The 24,245-nt window shown below is 36.5% G+C and overlaps 1 long non-coding RNA gene across 1 annotated transcript in view; it reads right to left on the reverse strand.

The window, feature by feature from the left end:
* Nucleotides 1-21,968, reverse strand: part of LOC132311226 (uncharacterized) — a 28,463-nt gene extending 6,495 nt beyond the window's left edge. The window contains exon 1 of the long non-coding RNA XR_009482882.1: nucleotides 21,366-21,968. This is a non-coding gene — a long non-coding RNA (uncharacterized LOC132311226). The remainder of the gene's footprint in view (nucleotides 1-21,365) is intronic.
* Nucleotides 21,969-24,245: the final 2,277 nt, after the last annotated feature.

Genomic DNA, 24,245 nt, shown 5'->3' on the forward strand with positions numbered 1-24,245 from the left:
TATCCGCCTCCTTTTGCTCCAGATTCTCACCCATACTTAGTTTGACTCTAAAAAGGCCTTAAGAAACCATTTTTAGCCCATTTTAACATTACTGACCTAAAATAGACAAAAACATGAAATTAGACTAAAACGGAAAAATAAGATAGAATAAGGTCCTAGAATACTCAAGCTTAAGGGGTTTAAATGCACACTTTTCAGCGCTCATCACATTAGAAAGAAAACTCCTACCTCTGTGACTTAGCCAAACAAGCCCTAGTGCAAGCCAAAATTCAAAATCCTCAACCCCTTGCAAGATGGATGTCAAATGGAAGCCCTATTCTAGTGGAGCAAAACTTCCTACTTGCTCTTCCACAAACTCACACTCTAAAACCTCCAAATTAGAGCTTGAAGCATGAAGTATATGTGTGGATATATAGATATATACAGAGAAAGAAAGACTTAGAAAGAGAGAGAGGGAGTGAGTGATTTCTGAAATGGGAGGGAGGAGGGATGGCTTGGCAAGTTTACAATTTGAGGGGGTGGTCCCTCCTTTGCCACTTGTCACCGTTTGTGTGATTTCTAAATTATGTCAAGTTACCAATTTGCCCTCCTATAAACCATATATTTCCTTCCTTGTGCCATAAATATCTTCCTCTAAACTATAGATACATGTATATACATATATAAGTAAAACGTCCACAATGCCCTTTTACACAACGGCAAAACTGGGAGAAGTTCCCGAGCCCAAAAATCGTTCCGACTTCTGAAAATTTCTAAAAATGGCACCGCTTGACATTGCTTTAATAAACTTTGTAATTATATTTTCTTCTTCTTCTAGAACGGTATGTGAATTATCGACTAGAAGTTTACTAGCCTGCTTCCCTTCAATCTCAGCAAAATCTTGCAAAACTGGTGTTCAGAAGGTCCCGCCGAGCGTGCGACTATGTTTGGCTTGTAAAACTGGTCGGTTCTGATGGAACCGGATGAATGTGCCAAGAACTGCTGTAGTTCCAAAGAAAGATCCAGACAATACTCCAGATAGAAGATTGCAAGTCCAGGCGATTGTGAACAAGTCTAGAATGAACACCTCTAGGTTCTTTTAGCCTTTGAAAAAGGACTTCGGGACTATTATTTAGCAAAACAGGAATGAGCTACTTTTGAAAGTAAAGGACTTAAATGTATAATACTCTAATGTAAAGCAATAAAGTGCAGAACTTAAGCTAGACATATTGAAAGTGCATTGCAATGAAAAGATAAATTATATTGAAATGCTGCTATAGTTGTATGTGTTGAACAAACCTTTTAAGTTTCAATATCATGCCCTATTTATAGAATTGTGGAATGATAGTTAGCATGGGAAGTTTCATTGCCAACTTTAGATGCCTCCAAGTGAATTAGTTAGATTCATGCCATATGTCCTACTGCATTCTTCAGACTTCATAGTGCTTGCATGTGTAGGACCACGTTTTCCTACATTTCTACCATTTTCAGCATGACTTTCCATTAGCTGGGAATAACCATTCTTCTAATGGAAATTCTCTATGTGTCCCATAACTTTCCACTTGCATGTAACCGCTTACTTCCTTGGCTGCCACATGTCCAGTGACTTTCCACTTGTATGTAACCGCTTGCTTCCTTGGCTGCCATATGTCCCATGACTTTCCATTTACATATATCCACTTGCTTCCTTGGCTACCACGTGTTCCATGACTTTCCAATTACATGTAACCGCTTACTTCCTTGGCTACCACGTGTCCCATGACTTTCCATTTGCATATAACCGCTTACTTCCTTGGTTGCTACGTGTCCTAAAATAGTTATTTCACCAAATAATTTTCTTAGATGAATCCACATGTTGTTTTATGATTGTACCCATGTTTGGATATCACCCTTCCATTGGAAACGGCCACAATAACTTTCTATTGGAAAGTGACCAATGATTATGGTGTAAATATTTATAGTTGTGGCCCTTTAATTAAGCTATGTGTCCACCTTGAATTGGTTTTTAGCCAAAGTCTTTAGAAAATAGTGATTTCCATTAGAACATTGTAATATCTTCTATTCGAATCGACCAGGGCAACCTTCCTTTGGAAAATGGCTGATAATTATGGTGTAAACAAAATTGATATATGGCAAGTTTTATATAAAACTAGCCACGTGTCAAGTAGTCATTGACTGAAATTTAGGGTGTAAACAACAAGGATGCATAAGGATGTTGTTTGTATATCTATTTTGGCACCTTATCTCTATTCTCGAAATCACCAGTAGTGTATCCATGCTTTTTTCTGTCTTCTATGTACATTTATGTTCTCTTCCAAAACAAATGCTATCATCCATATTCCTTTTCAATCCAACATAATCAAAATGTATCATAACTGTGATGTTTCCAAATTTGTATTTATTTTATTCATTTATATATATATTTTAATGTAATTAGTTGTGTTGTACGTCATTGTTTCATTTCTTAAGGGTGGTATGGTCTTTTGTTGTGGTCATGGTATAGAGGTGATTTGGTAGTATAAAGAGGGCATTTTAGTCTTTGTGTATGGTCCACCCTTTGACCACATTTGGGCTTGACATTTGTATACACACATGGCATGTTCATTACATGCAGTAGCTGAGCACTTTCGTGTAACTACTTTAGCAATTCTTCTTTTCCTATTCTTCTTCTTCCTTCTTTTCTTTTTTTCCTTTTTCTTTATCAAACCCATTTCCTTCCTCCATTGTTGCCATTTTTTTTGAAGCTTGATTTTGAGGAATTTAGAGAGGGATGTTGGGGCTACCATAGAAGAGAGAAATGACCATAAGAGAGATGTAGAAATTGGACCCATTTCTTCAAATCTGAAATTCAAAAATCCCCTTAGAAGTGCGATTTTGGTTGCGCTCCTTGAAAGGATTTTGTTCCTCTTACCTTCCTTATTTCATTGGTGGTTTTAAATCTTCATTTGGTGAGCTTGGACTTACAAATTTGGAGGCAGCCCTTGTGAGGCTTCGCTTGTTAAGGTAGGGATTGTTCTAACCCTCACACCCTTTGTTTCCTTGTGAATTAAATCCTTTAAATTGAACCATTATATGACTTGAATTAGGCTTTCTTTACAAGCATGTTGTGTAATTAAAATTTGAAATTTTGTAGCTTAGACAGAAATGATGTGTTGTGTGTTTTAAATATGGAATTTGAGCTCTTAAAATGTTGTTTGTGTATATGTGCATAAAGCTGAAATTTTAGTAATACCAATGTCCTTGAAACATGCTGCCATGATAACTTTGCTGCCAAAGTATGTCTAAAGAATTTCTATATGTTATCTGTCTAATATAACTTTTATGTTGAATAGATTAGATGACAACATGCATGTGTTGATTTCTTGAAGGCTGTAATAGTATGTCATTGTGAAGCTTGCTACCATGATAAAATTTGTTACCAAAGTATGTTTATAGAATTGGATTTCGATGTGAGTAATGATGTGGTATTATAATATTGTGAAGCATGTGTCAATTATGCATTCCATTGGGAAGTAATGGGACAAAATTGATTTGTTAAGAAGGAGTTTTGAAGTGAAAGCAAGCTGAAATTTTTTTTGGAAAATGTTTTGAACCAAAGTTTGTGAAAATCGGGCGGTAAGGAGTTACCTTGTGTTTGTGTCGTTAATGGGACCTAGAGGGGATGGTAAGGGGTTATCTTAGGTCAGGGATAGTGGCCAATCCTCCTCTCGTGGCGCCGGGGGGGTTACCTCAGGCCGGGTTACATTAACGGTTTGACAACTGAGGTGTTGGATGGGAATTTTGTAAAATGGGGAGTGACATTACATTGCATTTTAGTTAGATGGGAAGTTTGTAAAACGGGGAGTGACATTACATTTCATTACATTGCATTTTATTGCACTGCATTTAATTACATTTTCAGTTATTTTTTCTGGGCAAGCATGACCCCTTTACTTATAGCTATTCTTTGTGTAGATTCACGAAAGTATTAAGGAGCACGTTTTAGACAACTTCTACTGATTCGTTGTGCTCATTCAATCATTATTATAATTTTTTTCAGGACATGAAAAAGAGGTTGTCAAGGACCTCCCTCCACAAGCCTAGATTGACTTGGACTAGCTTTCGTGACATCTTTTGTTTTGTATCAATGTATATGTTGTAATCATGTAAAAGTCATGTAAAATGTAAACTTGTATCTTTAGTACACTTTTCTCTATGGCATGTAATTAATGAACTCTAAGGACTTATGTTTTAGGATGTATATTTATTCGAGAAAATCATGAATGTTCGTTTAGATGTATGTACAATGTAATTACAGGAAGGTAGATCTTGTAATGTATGTTTGGAACAGGTTTGAGGTGTTTCAAAGGTGGTATCAAAACGAGGTTCGAAAACCATTAGGACGAACATTGTGTGATTACCTGTTAATGTGTTTTGTTATTTGACAAGCATGCTTAACTGTTTCCTTGCTTATGTGGTTATGTGTTTTTGCCAATATGCTTAATTGTTTAATGATGTGCAAGCATGCCTACTTGTTCATGTGGCTACATGTTTCCTTGTTGAATGTAGCATTACTTATACGTGCTACATGTTTAACGTCCTTTCTTTAGTTATTCTTAGACAGTCAATAGTGTCACTATTTCTTGATCCGTGTTTTCATCTTATAGTGTGATGCCACTGCAAAAGGAACCAAAGGGAGTTGGCCCTAAGCCGACAAGAGGTGATGTTGGTGAAAGCTCTAGTTCCAATTCCGCGAAGCCAGTTGAAGAGGATACACTTCTTAGGGACTTGATTCCCCCTAGAGGTGTTCTTACAAGAAGGGACAATGTTGATGCACCCGTTGAAAAAGGTAAAGGTTCGGCGGAACTAACATTAAACCATTTGTTACAAAAAGCCTTGAGGGCTACAATTGCTACCCATCCGCAGTTGATACCGTAACCAGTAGTTCAAGTAGAGGAGACGCCAGCATAAAAACGTCTTAAGATTATTAAAGGGTTTTCTAAGCTACTACTAGTAATGTTTGAGGGTGGTGCAGATCCAATGGTAGCAGACGACTATATGGACCAAGTGGAAACCCATTTGACTTATATGGATGTGATGGATGATCACTTGAAAATCATCCTAGCCACTTACAAATTTTCAAACAATGCTAAGCTTTGGTGGAAGTCAGTCACCAATCGGCATAAGGTAGAAGATATAAGTTGGGAAACATTCAAAGAGCTGTTCTACGAGAAATAATTTTTGGTAACCAAGAGATGGGAGCTAAGGGATCAGTTTAATGGCCTTATCCAAGGCAACATGTCAATAACATAATATGAGAACAAATTCACTTCTCTCTCGCTTTGCTTCAGAGATGGTAAGCAATGAAGTTGACAAGACTTGAAAGTTTGTTTCTGGTCTTGATTGCAAAATGAGGCTGCTAATAACGGCATAGTATATCAAGGTTTATTCTGAGGCAGTGGAAAGAGCATTGATACTAGAGGCAGAGACCAAAGATAAAGATGCAAGAAGGGAACAGTAGAAGCAAAAGAGGAATGCAGGGTCATCTTCAGAGGGACCTTCATGTAAAAGGAACAGGGGTGGTTCATCTCAGTTTCAGGGGCAGCAGTATGCACGATCCACTCCTACTACTCCTATGCCAACTGGGTCAGATAAAAATGGGGTTATTTGTTATCAGTGTCAGCAGCCTAGACATTATGAGTCCAAATGTCCTATAAACTCGTCTATAGTTTCCGTAGCACCAAAAGCATGTTATGGTTGTGGCCAGTAGGGCGATAGGGTGAAGAATTGTCCAAATCAGGGAGCAGGCACAGGTAGTGGTAGAGGGTTACAGTAGAGACAGCCACAATCTGCTACAGCTCAGTCAGATTTTAGACTGCCACCGCCACTACAGCCTGTAATGTCTTTTCAGGGATCACGGCTAATCAGGAGGGATGCTTCTACTATGTTAGCACAGCAATTAAGTGTTCAGATTGGTAGTTCTCAAGCACAGGCACCACAGGGGCGTGTCTTTGCACTTGCTCAGGCCGATGCATCTTCTAGACCATCAGTTCTTTGAGGTATCTTTCCAGTGTTTGGTTCTTGGGCCCGCATTTTGTTTGACTCTGGTGCATCTTTTTTTTCTTTATATCATCAACATTTGCACTTACATCGGGGTTACAAGTCAGTTTCATGGACCAGGCGTTATGTGTTGATACACCAGTTGGGGTTTCAATGTCTTTGAGCCGAGTGGTGAAGAATTGTTCCATTGTGATTGCTGGGCAGACTTTTGTGTTTGATCTCATCCTCTTGGAAATGATTAACTTTGATGTCATTCTTGGGATAGATTGGTTAGCTTCATTTCGGGCTATGATCGATTGTTTTAAAAGTAGAATCACAGTTTGCACTCTCGAGGGGGATTGTTTCTTTTTCATGGGAGATCGGAGTGATTCCCATACTTTATCCTTTTATGGAATCATGGAAGAGGCCGTGATGATTACTTCTTGGCTAGTCTTTTAGCCGAAGAAGATGATGTTATGGGAGGGGTTTATCCGCTAGTTGTTAGTGACTTCTTGGATGTTTTTTCGGAGGACTTGACAGAGTTGCCTCCACATCGAGAGGTGGAGCTTTGTTATTGATTTGATGCCAGGTACAGTGCCGATTTCTATGGTATGGCTCCAGTTGAGTTAGAAGAATTGAAGAAACAGCTTGATGACTTGAGGATGAAGGGTTTCATCCGACTAAGTGTGTCACCGTGGGGCGCACCAGTTTTATTTGCTAGAAAGAAAGATGGTTCTTTGAGGTTGTGCATTGATTAGCAGAAGTTGATTCATGCCACCATCAAGAACAAGTATCATTTACCAAGGATAGATGATTTGTTTGATCAGTTGCCAGGAGCTGCTTACTTTTCCAAGATTGATTTGAGATCTGGCTACTATCAGTTGCGAGTTCGGGATGAGGACATTCCGAAGACAGCTTTCTGTACACGGTATGGCCATTAGGAGTTCCTCATGATGCCTTTTGGTTTAACTAATGCACCAGCAGCATTCATGGACTTGATGCACCATGTTTTCCACAACTATCTGGACCAGTTTGTGGTAGTATTTGTGGATGACATTCTTGTGTATTCATGATCTTGGAAGGAGCACGAGATCCATTTGAGGATAGTGTTACAGATTTTGAGAGAGCACTGTTTGTATACCAAATACACGAAATGTGAATTTTGGCTACAAGAGGTGAAGTTCCTGGGGCATGTTGTTTCAAAAAATGGTGTATCAGTTGACCTTTCAAAGATAGAGGCGGTTCTGAATTGGGAATGTCCCAAGAATTTGTTTGAGATTCGAAGTTTTCTCAGCTTAAGGGGTTACTATCGGAGATTTGTGAAAGATTTTTCTCGCTTAGCAACTCCAATGACACAATTGACCCGGAAGGGAATCAGATTTATGTAGAACGAGGCCTATGAGTCATCTTTTCAGGAGTTGAAGATAAGATTGACTACAGCTCCAGTGTTGGTGATACCCGAACGTGGCTTGGATTATGTGATTTATTGCGATGCATCACGTGATGGTTTGGGTTGTGTGTTGATGTAGGATGGTAGAGTAATGGCTTATGGGTCTCGACAGTTGAAGACTCACGAGCTTAACTACCCCACCCATGACTTGGAGTTAGCAGCAGTGGTTTTCGCTTTGAAATGTTGGAGGCATTACCTATATGGTGAGAGATTCAAGGTGTTTTTAGATCACAAGAGTCTCAAGTACCTTTTCTCATAAAAAGACTTGAATAACAGGCAGCGGCGATGGGTTGAGTTCCTGGAAGACTATAATTTTGATTTGCAGTATCATCTAGGCAAAGCAAATTTTGTAGCTGATGCCTTGAGCCGAAAGTCACGTGGTACCTTAGCTAGCTTAGCCATTCGAAAATGGAGGATGTTGAAGGACTTAGCAGAGATGGGACTACAGTGTTGTGAGGATGATGTTGGCAGTGAGTCAGCATTTTTATTTAGCCTCGTGGCTCAGCCTACTCTTGTTACTCAAGTGATTGAGTCACAGAGACTGGATCCAGACTTAGATGCCATTCACACCTTGATCTCTAGTGATGAGACAGTGAAGGATTGGACCTTGCATGCAGATAGAGGTCTACGGTTCAAGGGTTTGTTGGTTGTTCCTTCAGTTTGTCATGAGGACGTCTTAAGGGAGTTTCACACTTCCCGCTTTGCAGTTCATCAAAATGGTACCAAAATGTATCACAATTTGAGACGTCAATATTGGTGAAACGGAATGAAGAAAGATGTGGCTCAGTTTGTTGCTAAATGCCTCACCTATCAACAAATAAAGGCGGAGCATCAGAGACCAGCCGATTTGTTGCAACCATTGCCTGTAGCGCAGTGGAAATGGAAGCAGATTGCTATGGATTTTGTGACAGGTCTTCTAAGGTTACGGAGAGGTAACGAGGCCGTATGGGTCATCATTGATAGATTGACCAAGACAACTCACTTTTTGCCTATTAAGGCGACAGACACCGCACAGGCACTTGGCAGATTGTATGTGAAAAAGATTATAAGGTTACATAGAGTTACAGTGGCTATTGTTTCAGATAGAGATATCAAGTTCACTTCAAAGTTCTGGGAAGGACTTCAAGCAGCATTTGGTTCATCGTTGCATCTTAATACGGCATTCCATTCACAGATAGACGGCCAATTGGAGCATACCATCTAGATCTTAGAGGATATGCTTCGGGCATGTGTACTTGATTTGGGAGGAAGTTCGGAGGATCACCTTCCACTTATTGAGTTTGCCTACAACAATAGTTATCAAGCGAGTATTCAGATAGCTTCATTTGAGGCATTGTATGGTAGACCTTATAGGTCTCCTGTTTGTCGAACTGAGGTGGGCGAGACAGCCGCCTTAGGACCCAACATTGTACTTGAGACTATTGAGAAGATTAAGCTGATCAGACAGATGTTGTTTACAGCTCAAAGCCGACAGAAGAGTTAGGTAAATAAATAGAGACGGCCGCTATCCTTTGAGGTGGGAGACCATGTCTTTCTACGAGTTTCTCTATGGAAGGGTTTGATAAAGTTCGGGAAGAGTGGTAAGTTATCGCCACGATTCATTGGACCTTTTGAGATCTTGGACCGGGTAGGAGAGGTTGCCTATAGACTTGCTTTGCCATCACAGATGGACAAAGTCCACAATGTCTTTCATATATCGATGCTACGAAAGTACGAGCCGGATCCGTCTCACATTTTGAGTTGGGTTGATGTGGACATTGATGAGGATATTTCCTATAAAGAGGGACCAGTCCAGATTCTTGACACACGAGAAAAGGTGTTAAGAGGTAAAACGATACCGCTAGTGAAGGATTTGTGGAGACATCACGGTGTTGAGTAAGCTACTTGGGAACGAGAGCAAGATGTCCGTTCCAAGTATCCGGAGTTGTTTTCTTCCTTAGGTACAACTCAATTTCGGGGATGAAATCTTTTAATGTTGGGGAGGCTATGATGTTTCCTAATTTGTATTTATTTTATTTATTTATATATGTTTTTAATGTAATTGGTTGTGTTGTACGTCATTGTTTCATTTCTTAAGGGTGGTATGGCCTTTTGTTGTGGTCATGGTATAGAGGTGATTTGGTAGTATGAAGAGGGCATTTTAGTCTTTGTGTATGGTCTACCCTTTGACCACATTTGGGCTTGACACATGTATAGACACATGGCATGTTCAGTACATGCAGTAGCTGAGCACTTTCATGTAGCTACTTCAGCAATTCTTTTTTTCCTATTCTTCTTCTTCCTTCTTTTATTTTCTTCCTTTTTTTTTTTATCAAAACCCATTTCCTTCCTCCATTGTTGCCATTTTTTTTTAAGCTTGATTTTGGGTAATTTATAAAGGAATGTTGAGGCTGCCATAGAAGAGAGAAATGACCTTAAGAGAGATGTAGAAATTTGACCCATTTCTTCAAATCTGAAATTCAAAAATCCCCTTAGAAGTGGGATTTTGGTTGTGCTCCTTAAGAGGATTTTCTTCCTTTTGCCTTCCTCATTTCATTGGTGGTTTTAAATTTTCATTTGTTGAGCTTGGACTTAGAAATTTGGGGGCAGTCCTTGTAAGGCTTTGCATGTTATGGTAGGGGTTGTTCTAACCCTCACACCCTTTGTTTCCTTGTGAATTAAATCCTTTAAATTGAACCATTATATGACTTGAATTACGCTTTCTTTACAAGCATGTTGTGTAATTAAAATCTGAAATTTTGTAGCTTAGACAGAAATGATGTGTTATGTGTTTTAAATATGGAATTTGAGCTCTTAAAATGTTATTTGTGTTTATGTGCATAAAGCTGAAATTCTAGTAATCCTAATGTCCTTGAAACATGTTGCATGATAACTTTGCTGCCAAAGTATATCCATAGAATTTCTATATGTCTTCTATGTCTAATATAACTTTTATGTTGAATAGATTAGATGACAACATGCTTATGTTGATTTCTTGAAGGCTGTAATAGTATGTTATTATGAAGCTTACTGCCATGATAAAATTTGTTACCGAAGTATGTTTATAGAATTGGATTTCGATATGAGTAATGATGTGGTATTATAATATTGTGAAGCATGTGTCAATCATGCATTGCATTGGGAAGTAATGGGACAAAACTGATTTGTTAAGGAGGAGTTTTGAAGTGAAAGCAAATTGAAATTTTTTTTGGGAAATGTTTTGAACTAAAGTTCGTGAAAACTGAGCAGCAAGGAGTTACCTTCTGTCTGTGTCGTTAATGGGACCTAGAGGCGACGTAGGGAATTGTCTTGCATGTGGTTGAGTTACTAGACCGCAAGTGACGCTAAGGGGTTACCTTAGGTCAGGGATAGTGGCCAATCCTCCTCTCGCGGCGCCGCGGGGTTACCTCGGGCCGGGTTACATTAACAGTTTAACAACTGAGCCATTGGATGGGAATTTTGTAAAACGGGGAGTGACATTACATTGCATTTTAGTTGGATGGGAAGTTTGTAAAACGGAGGTGACATTACATTGCATTTTATTGCACTGTATTTAATTACATTTTTAGTTATTTTTCCCGGGTAAGCATGACCCCTTTACTTATAGCTATTCTTTGTGTGGATTCATGGAAGTATTAAAGAGTGCATTTTAGACAATTTCTACTAGGCTGTTGTGCTCACTCCATCATTATTATAATTTTTTTTCAAGACACGGAAAAGAGGTTGTCGAGGACCTCCCTCCACAAGCCTAGATTGACTTGGACTAGCTTTCGTGACATTTTTTGTTTTGTATCAATGTATATGTTGTAATCATGTAAAAGTCATGTAAAATGTAAACTTGTATCTTTAGCACACTTTCCTTTACGGCATGTAATTAATGGACTCTAAGGACTTATATTTTGGGATGTATATATATTCGGGAAAATCATGAATGTTCGTTTAGATGTATGTACAATGTTATTATAGGAAGGTAGATCTTGTAATGTATGTTTGGAACAGGTTTGGGGTGTTTCAATAACAGTTTTAGATTGATGTCCACCTTTCATATTTATCTAATAATTATTATCATCTTTGCCTTAATCCTATGCAAATATGTGTCAGACCACGTGAACTCGCTGTCTCCATTCTTTTTCACGTACTATGTTTGACGTCATTTCTAATAACTTATTTTTTATCGCCCTCTCCTTCTCTTACCTTTTTCTTTTTCAGATTGATGATGGAAATTGAATTCCAACGTCTATCCAACCTTATTATCAACCCTCCATATATTCCTTACTTTAGTTTCCAAATAAATGGAAAAAGGAAAAGAAAAAAAAAGTATTTGCATCCATTTGCTCAATAAATTAATCATGATGTAAAGCTATCAATAAAAAATTCCATCGTTGAATCTTGTTAGGACAAAAATTGTCATCAAATTTATTATTCTTTATATTGAACCTATTATCCTTTTAATTCTTTTCACTTATACAGTATATACTAAGTTCTTTTAGACTAAAATCTCTCTATTATAGTCAAGCCCATATATTTTAATGAGTGTTTAGATAGAAAGACATATATATATATATATATATAGTTCTTTTTGTGTCTTTCTCAACTAGAAAACTGGCTTGAGAGCATATAAACAATACAAGAAAATTAATTCAAGGCATTCTATGAAGAACCCATCAATTATTTCTATTGTTCATCATTAAATAGGCCTTTTCATTTCCACTCAACAAAAATAAAAAATAAAAAATAAAATAAAATAGAAAAAGGAAGCTTTGTTATACACCTGAGTTAAACAAAGAATAACCAACTCATTAAGCTTAAATAAGCAGTAAATCACATACCAGCTAACAAGCAGGTGAATATGGTAAGAAGTAGAGCAATGAGCCAATGAGTCCTTCTTGTTGCCTGATCTTTGGCCAAACATCTTTAAAATGTCCCTAGAAAGTTTGTATTCTAAAAGTTTCTTCACAAACAAACAAACTATAGAGAGATTACAATAAGAATGTCACTAAATTTTGATATGCCTTGGGCAAACACTATTATAGGTTGGTGAGATAATATGGTATAAGTCTTTACTCGGCTTTGACTTTTGTTAGTCAAATAATTTTGTTTGACTATTTGAACCGGTTCTTAATTCTTCCTAGTCTAAAATAAATAATTAAAGAGAGAGAGAGAGAGAAAAAAAAAATAGAGAACTTAGATTAATTGGAATGTTTCTTCTCTCCTAAAATTTGGCATTGCAAGGAATAATAGAGGGTCACAATTGTGGGACTTTTCTCTTTCAGACAGAAAATATGTTCACACCGGTTCAAATCTTCATGGAACAAAGTGTGTGTGAGTAGTGTTTTTTGTCCAGATAAAAATAATAATAATATGGATATACTAGATGTCTACATGTTCGAGGATGATTTAAAAGTCAGATTTAAGTGTTCCCAAACATGTTCTAAAGTTCGTCAATGGTCATAAATCTTAAAGGGTTACAAATACCCAATTTCATTGACATTTTGGGTGTGCAAGAGAGCAATAGAGAGACCCATCATTGTGCATAAATTTGAATCTATCTTGTACGCAAGATCAACTATGAAGCCTAGATTTGTAAATCATTTGTTGGTAGAACATCCCTTGTAGGTAAGATCTATCAATGAGCTTAGATTTGAATATCCTAGGAACCACCATTGAGCCTAATCTGGCAAATCATTCATTGTGGTTCATCTTGAAAACCTAGAGTTGAGCTTTCTCTTGAATGCATCATCTATAACCCTAGATTTTGTGCTTATATTGATATCTATCCATTGAGGGATTTCTCTTGTTGAACATCATCTCTCATCTATCTTTTGAGATCATTGTAAAGGTTGCTCTCTATCCATGAAAGAAAGTTGTAAAGGTTTGCCCTCCACCTGTGAAAGAGAGTGGATAATCTCTTAGCCTACTAGCGAAGGAGAAGTGAGATGGTGGATTTTGAAAATCCTCAAGGGGTACTCTTGGGGCATGGACATAAGTGGTGGTGCCGAAAATGTAAAGACTTGGTGTTCTTTGTCTTTGCATCTCTCTACCCTTATCTCTCCTTATTTTTGAATATCGTATTGGAATTTATATATATATATTTAAACAATAAAAATTATTTTATGGTTCTACGCACTACGTTTTCTAAAGTAAGATTGCAATGTGATTATTGATACTGGATAGATTGGGTTTGTACTTTCTAATTTGGTGGTTTAATTGGGAGTATGGTTTTATACCGTTGGATTGTGGTTTTCCAACTTATTTGGTGTGATTTATTTCTAACCATTGATATCTAAGTTTCCATGATAGGAAGGGAGACTTAGATATGCTGGTTTGTAGAGAAGTCGTCCCCCCCCTGTTGTTGTTATATATAGGAGTTTTAAAACCCTTATTCAGTCCTATCGTATCGACAACTTTCAGAAGGGGGTAAAGCGCTCTAATTTTTCAGATCTCTCAAATGACACTAAGGAATTCTCAAAAGGTATCAAAAGTTTAATCTTCTAATCAGGTACGATATCTAAATTACTTTATAATTAATTACAACTTGATTTCTACATGATTTTTATTTGAAATAAAACCCAACAATTGGTATCAGAGCAAGGTTAGGGTTTGTAGAAATTAAGATCAGTGAATTGAATTCACATTATATATTATTTTAAATTAAGGACAGGATAAATAAATAAATTTATATTTGATTCCAAATTGTGTACATGAGTTTTGTACTGTTTGGATCGGTTTTGTGTTTGTTTTCCGAATATGATTTTAATATGAATTAATTGCATATTGTAATAATTGTTGTTTAACCAATCAATTGATTCATATATATCTAATCAGTAGGATTCTTTTGTATGTTGTTAATTCTTGTGCATGAGATTGTATGCAATCAGTTTGTATACAGCTTCTTGGAGTTTGTTTTATGTAATCAATTTGTATGTTAATTCTTGTGCACGCTGAACGAGATTGTATGCAATCAATTTGTATGTAGATTCTTAGAGTTTGTTTTATGCAATGAATTTGTATGATAATTCTTGTGCACGTCGAACGAGACTGTATGCAATCAGTTTGTATGAAATTTTTTGTGCACGCCGAACGAGGGTTTTAAACAACAAGTTTGTTATGCTATATATATATATATATCTAGCGGTTTCATTTATATGTTGTTATGTTGTTATGTGAGTTATTTCGAAACACAATATATAGAAAGATATATGGTTTTGAATATTTAATTAAGTCTTTAAATTATTTCATATATATGAGGTAGTAATTTTATATATTATTTATTAATCTCTCACTAACTAATTGATAGTAATCCCATATAATGGTGATGAAATTACATGACCTAATTTTATGATATTTGTGTCATATTTTGGTTTGGTTTAGTTTATGTACATTAAATAAATAAATTTGAATTTGATTAAAATGAAACTTCTAAAGATAAGGTCTTTCATTGGGGTTTATGAGGATCGGTAAAGTGACCGTTTCAAAATTAATAGTCAAAGTGAGTGATGCCTGCTTAAAAGTGACACGTTCATAGAGGTTATTATTTTTGAAATTTTAAAACATTGGTTTTATTGAGGTCTCATAGTGCACTTACCTATATGAGGGTATTTGTTCTGCCAAAAGGTAATCAATGTCTTAGTGTGGGATAAGTGAGTAGAATATTTGAGAGTGCCTAGATTATAACTAAATAACCCTCTTGCCAAAAGGTAGTGGAAGTGTTTAGCAACAATTCAAGTATAATCAAATAGGTTTATGTGCGATTTGATTGCAAGTTTGGGATAAAATAAAATCTAAAATTCTGCCAAAAGGTGTTTTTTAGATGGCATTTTATATATTCTCGTAGGGTGGACGGTTTTGCATATAGTAAAACACCCTGATAAATTTGGCTTAAAACCCCAAGCACGAATTAAAGTAATAATCCCTAAACCTGTAACATATTATTTTATATGTTCATTTTTATGTTATTTGATATAACATGTATTACAGTTATGGACGCTTCCGCTATTCAAAGATAGCTCACATGGATTGAACCATTGAATGGTTCAAACTATACTACTTGGAGGACAAGTGTTGATATTATGTTGGGTTTCTTGGATTATGAGTTTGTACTTTATGAGGAGAAACCCGCTGCAATCATTGAAGAGTCTTTTGAAGTAGTAAAGTTATTGCATGCTAAGTGGACTAAAGCTAATACCATGGCCATTAGGTTGATCCGTGCTTTTATTGATGAGACTATTCGTGGTGGTATTCCTGTATTTGATACTGCCAAGGCACTTCTTGATTTACTTAAGAAGCAGTTCATGGGTACCAAGAAGCAACTTCAGTATTATTATTTGACACAACTTATGTCAACCAGTTATGATGGCAGTGGTTCAGTGAGGGAGCATATCTATAAGATATGCAAGCTGGTTAATGGTCTCAGGGAGCAGGGAATCACATTTGATGATGAATTATTGGTCCACATGGTGATCTACTCTCTACCTAGATCTTTCGATGCTTTCAAGGTAAATTATAATTCACAAGAGACAAAAAGGGACATTAATTAGCTATTGGCACTTTGTGTGACCGAGGAATAGGGCTCAAGGGTGCTAAATTTGAGGCAGCTCATCTTGCCATAAGCAGTAAAAGCAGGAATAACTTCAAGTGGAAAGGTGGCAAGAAAGGGAATCAGGCAATTCAGAAAAATGGAAAGCAGGACAACAAAGGAAAAGGCATTGAGTATGCAAATGCGAATGATGAATGTTGGTTCTGTAAAAAGAAAGGACATCAAAGGAAGGACTGCTACAGCTACAAAAATTGGTTAAAGAAAAATAAAGTAGGGACTTCGAAGCCAGAGAAAACCCAGGGCTGAGGAGAAATTGGTGTTGGGTAATGCTGCTGTAATTCATGTTGCTGTTGTTGGGACGATTTCGCTAGTGTTACACACTAGTTTTTTCCTTAGAGCTTCAGGATGTTTTTTATGTTCCAACTATTAGGCGTAATTTACTTTCAGTTTCAAGACTTAATGCTTTCGGTTTTCGATTTTCTTTTGGTGATGGATCAGTTACTATTCAATTACTATTCATTATGGTAATAATATAGTTGGACATGGTTGTTTAATTGATGGTTTATATAAGTTATTGTTGGATAATTCTCATGTACCTACTTCTTGTTTTTCTGTGGATTCAATACCTTCCGGATCAAAACGTGCTTTTATTATAGAGGATTCATCTATGTTGTGGCATAGGAGATTGGGGCATGTCTCTCGAAAGAGACTTGAACGCTTGGTCAAGGATGAGATTATAAAACCACTAAATTTTTTAGATTTTGATTTATGTGTTGACTGTGTGAAGGGGAAGATGCAGAAGAAACGCAACTTTGAGGCTAGTCGGTCATCTAGTCTTTTGGATCTTATTCACACAGATATTTGTGGTCCGTTTCCTACCGCTTCTCGAGGAAGACAAAGGTATTTTATTACCTTTATTGATGATTTCTCAAGGTATGCTTATTTGTACCTAATACACCAAAAGTCCGATGCACTTAACATGTTTAAGATCTATCAAATTGAAGTTGAAAACCAGTTAGGCAAAAAGATTAAAATTGTAAGATCGGACTGAGGTGGTGAGTATTATGGGAGAATGGACCAGGAGGGTGTGAATCATAGTCCTTTCGTCACGTACTTCAAGGAGCAAGGTATAGTGCCACAGTATACCACACCTGGTTCTCCTGAACAAAATGGAGTTGGAAAGAGGAGAAACCGCACCTATCAAAATGCTATTCGTAATATGATGAGCCATTCTTCACTACCTAAGAATTTTTGGGGAGAAGCTCTTAAAACGGCAGTTTATATTCTTAATAGGGTGCTATGTAAAGCAACCCCTGAAATACCTTTCAAGCTTTGGACAGGTCGTAGACCTAGTCTTCGACATTTGCATGTGTGGGGATGTATTGCGGAGGCAAAGTTGTATAATCCTGATATTAAGAAGCTTAATCCTCGTACTGTTACTTGTCATTTCATTGGGTATCCTGAGAGATCATTTGGTTACAGATTTTATTGTCCCTCGAGACCTTTGGAGATTGTTGAGACCAGTCATGCAAAATTTATTGAGAATGACGAATCTAGTGGGAGTTTGGATCATCGTATTTTTTATTTTATTTTTATAGAGGAGCAATCTTCTATGCCTATTCCATTTACTACAGATTTAATTCCAGCTTCAGTGATTCCATTCAGAGCTCCTAGTCCCACCCTTCAGCTATTCCTCGTATGCAGCCTCTTGCTTCAACTTTTATTCCACTTTCTAAGCCTGATCAACTTAGAAGATCTTCTAGAACTCGGAGATCCGCTATACCTGATGATTTTGAGGTGTATGTTAGTGAGGTTGACATTGGCGAGCATGAGGATCCAACTTCATTTAATGAAGCCATGGAGAGTCATGAATCTTCTAGTTGGATAGATGCTATGAAAGATGAAATGTATTCTATAGATGTTAATGGGGTGTGAGAGCTTGCTGATTTACCTACAGATCGCAATGTGGTGGAATGCAAATGGGTCTTTAAGACCAAGAGGGATTCACTTAGAAATGTTGATAGATATAAAGCTAGATTGGTGGCTAAAGGTTTCAAGCAAAAGCCAGGTGTTGATTTCTCTGAGACTTTCTCTCCAGTTTCATCAAATGATTCTTTGAGAGTCATTCTTGCTATTATTGCACATTATGATCTTGAGTTCCATCAGATGGATGTGAAAACAGCATTCCTTAATGGAGACCTTGAGGAAGAGATATACATGTCTCAACCTGAAGGTTTTGTGGTTAAGGGACATGAACATCAAGTGTGTAAATTAAAGAAATCAATTTATGGGCTCAAACAAGCTTCACGAAAGTGGTACTTGAAATTTGATGAAGTGATTACTAGCTATGGGTTTAAGGAGAATGTTGGAGACAAATGCATATATCTCAAGGTCAGTGGGAGTCATTTTATTATTCTTGTCTTATATGTTGATGATATTTTACTAGCTAGTAATGACATTCATGCGATACATGATACGAAGAATTTTTTATCAAGTCATTTTGATATGAAGGATATGGGCAATGTTGAGTTTGTCTTGGGTATTAGGATCCATAGAGATCACACGACAGGAACACTTGGTTTATCTCAAAAGACATATATTAATAAAATTTTTAAAAATTTTGGGATGGAAAATTGTGCACCTGGTGAGGTTCCAGTTGTAAAAGGGGATATTTTTTCAGAGGAACAATGTCCTAAGAATCAGATTGAGAAAACTAAAATTGATGTTGTTGCATATGCGTCTGCAGTTGGAAGTTTGATGTACGCTATGACGTGCATTAGACCAGATATTAGTTATATGGTTGAGATACTTAGAAGATTTTAGCAAAATCCGGGTATTGCTCATTGGAGGGCAGTGAAGAAAGTTTTGAGGTATCTTCAGAGAACAAAAGAGTTTATCTTAATGTACAGGAAATCAGATTGTTTAGAGATAGTTGGTTATTCTGATTCGAACTATGCAGGTTGTTCGAGTAGTAGAAAATCCACTTCTAGATATATTTTTATGTTGGCTTAGGGAGCTGTATTATGGAAAAGCTCTAAGCAATCTATTATCGCAGATTCAACTATGTATGCAGAGTTGATCAGTTGTTATGAAGTGACCAAATGTGCTATGTGGTTGAAACAGTTTATTGCGAATTTAAAGGTTGTGGACTCCATACACAAGCCTTTGATAATTTTCTGTGATAATGAAGCTGTCACAAAATATGTGAAAAATGAAAAATTGACCAAGCGTAATATGCACATAGATGTAAAGTACCTTTACGTGTGCGAGAAGGTTAAACAAGGTATTATTGAGGTTCCCCATATAGATACAGCAAGGATGATTGCAGATCCTCTCACTAAAGGTCTTCAGCCAAAAATATTTAAAGAGCACGTGATTCGGATAGGTATTCAAGAGTCATTATGTTATGATGTCTGATTTCTCTATTATATCATGTTACATTGTAGTTGTTTCTTTCAGTTTATTTACACATTCTGGTGACAGTTATTTGCATGAAAATAAAGTTATGATGCATCATTATTATTATTATTACATTGTTGTATATGATATGTGCACGTGTTATTCTTGTTACCTGAGAGTGGTATTGTACTCATGAAGTTGTTTGGGCTAGATGTGAAATTGGCACCACATTGGTAAATCCAAACATAACTACTAAAGTTTACATGTGGGAGTGTTAACGCTCTATGAGGATAGCTTGGGTTAGATATGAGATTGGCTCCATATCGGTAAACCCTCACACTGAACAGAAGGTTGGCGGTTTGCTGTAATATGTTCAGGTGACATACCGCGATGGTATGAAGCAGGACGGATAGTGAGGTGTGCGTTTAGATCACATGCAGTTTGCATATCTGATGAAGTACAGTAAAACCACTATATTTGCTTGAATCCTAGATGGAATCGGTTTTGAGACCATAGAACTGTTTAAACTAATATATTACTTGTCTACGCATTCATGATCCACTATTGAGGAAATTTATGGAGGACAGTGTTCTAAAGTTTCAATCCATCAATTTCGATAATTGTGTTTTCTAAATAAAAATGAGTGGCCACTCGACTTTTATAAAGTGTGTTGCAATCCATAGTGTTATTTTATAAAACTGAGAGTGCATGGACCAAGTGGGAGATTGTTGGAATTTATATATATATATATATAAATATATATATTTAAACAATAAAAATTATTTTATGGTCCTGCGCACTACGCTTTCTAAAGTAGGATTGCAATGTGATTATTGATACTTGATGGATTGGGTTTGTACTTTCCAATTTGGTGGTCTAATTGGGAGTATGGTTTTATACCGTTGGATTGTGGTTTTCCAACTTATTTGGTGTGATTTATTTCTAACCATTGATATCTAAGTTTCCATGATAGGAAGGGAGACTTAGATATGCTTGTTTATAGAAAAGTTGTCCCCCCCTATTGTTGTTATATATAGGGGTTTTAAAACCCTTATTCAGTCATATCGTATCGACAACTTTCAGAAGAGGGTAAAACGCTCTAATTTTTCAGATCTCTCAAATGGCACTAAGGAATTCTCAAAATATATCAAAAGTTTAATCTTCTAATCAGGTACGATATCTAAATTACTCTTTAATTAATTACAACTTGATTTCTACATGATTTTTATTTGAAATAAAACCCAACATATCGCACTTAAACTTGAATGGTCATTTGCTAGATTTAGCTTATTTACCTTCACTTGCACGCAAGTGTTTGATTATTTGATAAATCTCTCATTAATTGTAAATTCTATGAAGATGTCATGAGATTTCTTATTATTATGTACAGTAAAAGGGAGGATGGGATGTATGCTTGGATTGAGTAGATTTGTTTTGCGAAATAGAGTATATTGCTGCTTGGAGTAATAGCGCTTATATTTACATTTTAATTTGCTAAAATCTTGTTGCACACTAGTATTCGATAAAATGAACAATCTACGTTGTCTTTAGTTTGTGCTTTTTGATATTGCACTTGCATTGCCTTTCCATTAGCTAATTTTTTTTGGTGATTGATAAAATTAATTTCAATTTTTAATTTTAATTTTAATTTCAATTTTTAATTTAATTTTAATTTCAATCTTTACACAAATCTTTTAATCGGTTTATATTTGAGCACAAATCTCTCAATTGGAAAATTTCCTATAGTTTGCCAAAAGACCCAATTCTTTGGGCAACACATATGATAAAGTTTGTATACGAGTATCTAGGTTGACAGATTGGGTAAAGTTGCATTCTAGCACACAGCGAACAAATTTTAAAATAAGCAAGACCAATTCTCTCTTCGTGATTAGATATTTGGATATGACTAGGATGCAGAAATATAGAAATAGAGGCAAATGATCAAATATGAGATCGATAAGCAGTGTCTTTAAAATAATAGAAAGACGAAGCTTAGTTGTATACCTGAGTTAACAAAGAGCAACCAACTCGTTAGGCTCAAATAATAAGCCACATACCAACTAACAATCAGGTGAATGTTCTGAGCAGCAGAGCAGTACGTCGTTATTGTTTTCCTCCTGCCCGTGATCGTTGGCCAAACACCTTTCAAACGTCCTTAGAAAGTTGTATTCGATCTAAAAGTTTCTTCACGACCAAACTATATATATATATATATTACAATAACTCAGTAAGGATGTGATTATATTTGATATAAAGCTCATAACAGAGTGGAGAGAGGAGGAGATTAGGAACGTGACAGGATATATGGTCGAAAGTCTTTAATCGGCTTTGATTTTTCTTCCGGAAAATTAAATGGATGACAATTTTTGTAAAAGCGACCATGTTAAAAAAAAAAAAAAAAAAAAAAAAAAAAAAAAGGGAAAAAGAAAAGAAAAAGAAAAAAAAAACGTACATATAGGAACTTAACAAGAACTTCTTAAGTTGTTGAATGTTCTTGTCCATGTGAGTGCTTCAAAGTTACTTGTGGCACATTGAACGTTGTAATGGTCGTTAAGAAAATATATTGGAAAATGATTTATTTATGCCGAACCTAAACACATGCGCATAGGCCATTGTTCACATGCTTTGATGCTCGCTGGAATCCCTTTTGGGGCTACTTTTATGGTTGCTATATTTTCATATTTGACAAACTCTCAATACATTTGGGTCTAAATTGCCCCACCAATAATTTTTAAGGATAAATTTCACCTGCACTTCGTGACCTTTGCCAATATCTCACTTACACCCCTCCAAGTTTCAATATTTCACCTATCACCCCTATATGTGATGTGTGATGTGTAATGTGACGCCGTTTACTTTATTAATGGAGTTGTGCAATTTTACAATTTTTCCTATCAATTATATATTAATATTTATAAATAAATTTTAAATGAAACTAAAAGACTAAAAATAGTCTTTTAATTATTTGTTACCCAATTGCACACGTTACTGCTCTTGCCGAAGAAGTATCAGTCTGTAACAACCCTCACCCTTAGCAGACACAATATTGTCCAATTTTGACTCGATCCCTCGGACCAGAGACTTCTTAGGGGGCCACACATCCTAGTACTACTCCAGGTTAAGTACAGTTAACTTTGAATTTCTGGTGGGTTCACTGCCATCACGGCTTTAAAATACGTTGTGCCATAGACTAGTGTTGAATCTACATATACTACTTGCCCCATCAACACCTAGGCGAAGTGGGATTGTGCACCTGTAGCTCGCCTAGAAGGCCAAAGTGCTCGAGCCTTTTCCAAAGAGCTCGAGCATAAACCCCCATGGGAAGATAAAAAGACGCTTCAAAAATTCCAGTTGCTAGAGCTCGAGCCTTTCCCAAAAAGCTCAAGCAGAAACGAAAAAGCTCGAGCAGAAATCTTTCTGCTTGAGCACTCCAGCTAAGGTGATCGAGCACCCTGAAGAAAAAGTCCAAAAATATTCTAAGTGTTAATAGAAAAAGATACTTCGAAAAATAATTGGCTAAGTATGAAATTCCTGCTCGAGCCTTTCCCAAAAAGCTCGAGCACAGCCAAAAAAGCTTGAGCCAAGATTCTTTGCTCGAGCCTTTTCCCTTCAGGAAAACTTTTTAGTGTGGAATTAATTCTAATTAAGTCCCATTAAGTTCCAGACGGGCCTAGATGACCCCAGAAGACCTAAAGTCCATCCAACCATGGATAGAAGTCAGTTACTTCTATAAAAGGATGTGAAAGGCCATATGTAATGTTAATGAATATATATATATATATATATATATATATATATATATATATAATTATTAAGAAATATATTTTATCATTGTGGGACCCGCCACCACTTAGCCTTATGTAAAGACTTGAGGGTCATTAGCAGACCCTTGTTTTCTTCCTCTCTGCTACGTATCTCTCTGTCCCACTTGCTTCTCTTTTCTTTTTTTTTCGTCTACATAATTTAAGCTTGATTAATCTTCAACCACTTAGAATTTTTGGGTGCCGTTTGCGGCAAATCGGACACCACAGCGAGATCTACACGTGGGTGTAAACAATTCCTTGTTTGGCCAACTCTAGGGATTTCGAAATTTGGGCACAAAATTGGGAGTTTTCATAATTTTGGAGGTAGGGGTTCCTAATTCATACATTCTTGCACCTTTATGAATTATTCTTCTTGTTTGATGTTTAACATGCTACATTTGTGTTGATTTCTTTAAAATGATTTAATTATTGTATCATGAAAGATATGATTATATGTATGTGTTTATGTGTTATGAGAAATTATGCTTCAATGACTTTATTTCATGCCTATTATAATTTATGTGCTGAAATTATAACTTTGAAGCATGATGTTAAATTTTAGAGATTTCTATAAAGCATGGATATTGTGAATGTTGATTTACAAAGAATGAAATTCTTTATTTTTATGACATTGTGAAACAATAAGCATCCATACACGAATCGGGAAAAGAAATGGGAACATGATTTTGAAAGAAATGAAAATAGGCTTTTGGCAAAAGTTTTGAAAATAATTTTGCAAAAAACCCGGCCGCCTAGGAGTTGCCTAGGGACCGTGGCGTTAGTGAGGCCTAGAGGGGACTAGGGAGATCTCCTTAGTGTGGTTGAGTTACCTGGGCCCCAAATGATACCATAGAGTTGCCATGGGTCAGGGACAGTAGCCAATCATCCTCTCGTGCCACCATGGAATTGCCATAGGATGGGTTCACTAACGGTTTAGAAATGATGATGGAAATGGTTTTGAAAAATGGGGAGTGACATTGCATGGCATGGCATGGCATCTCATTACATGGCATATTCATTTGTGGTATCGGAATAATGATGTGGTATTATGGTTATATTTGTTATTCCCGGCATGGTATGA

The sequence above is a fragment of the Cornus florida genome, unplaced genomic scaffold (genome assembly GCF_030987335.1).
Source record: "Cornus florida cultivar Cherokee Brave unplaced genomic scaffold, ASM3098733v1 CherokeeBrave_3.0.0_Hap2_Chr06, whole genome shotgun sequence".
Taxonomy (NCBI): Eukaryota; Viridiplantae; Streptophyta; class Magnoliopsida; order Cornales; family Cornaceae; genus Cornus; species Cornus florida.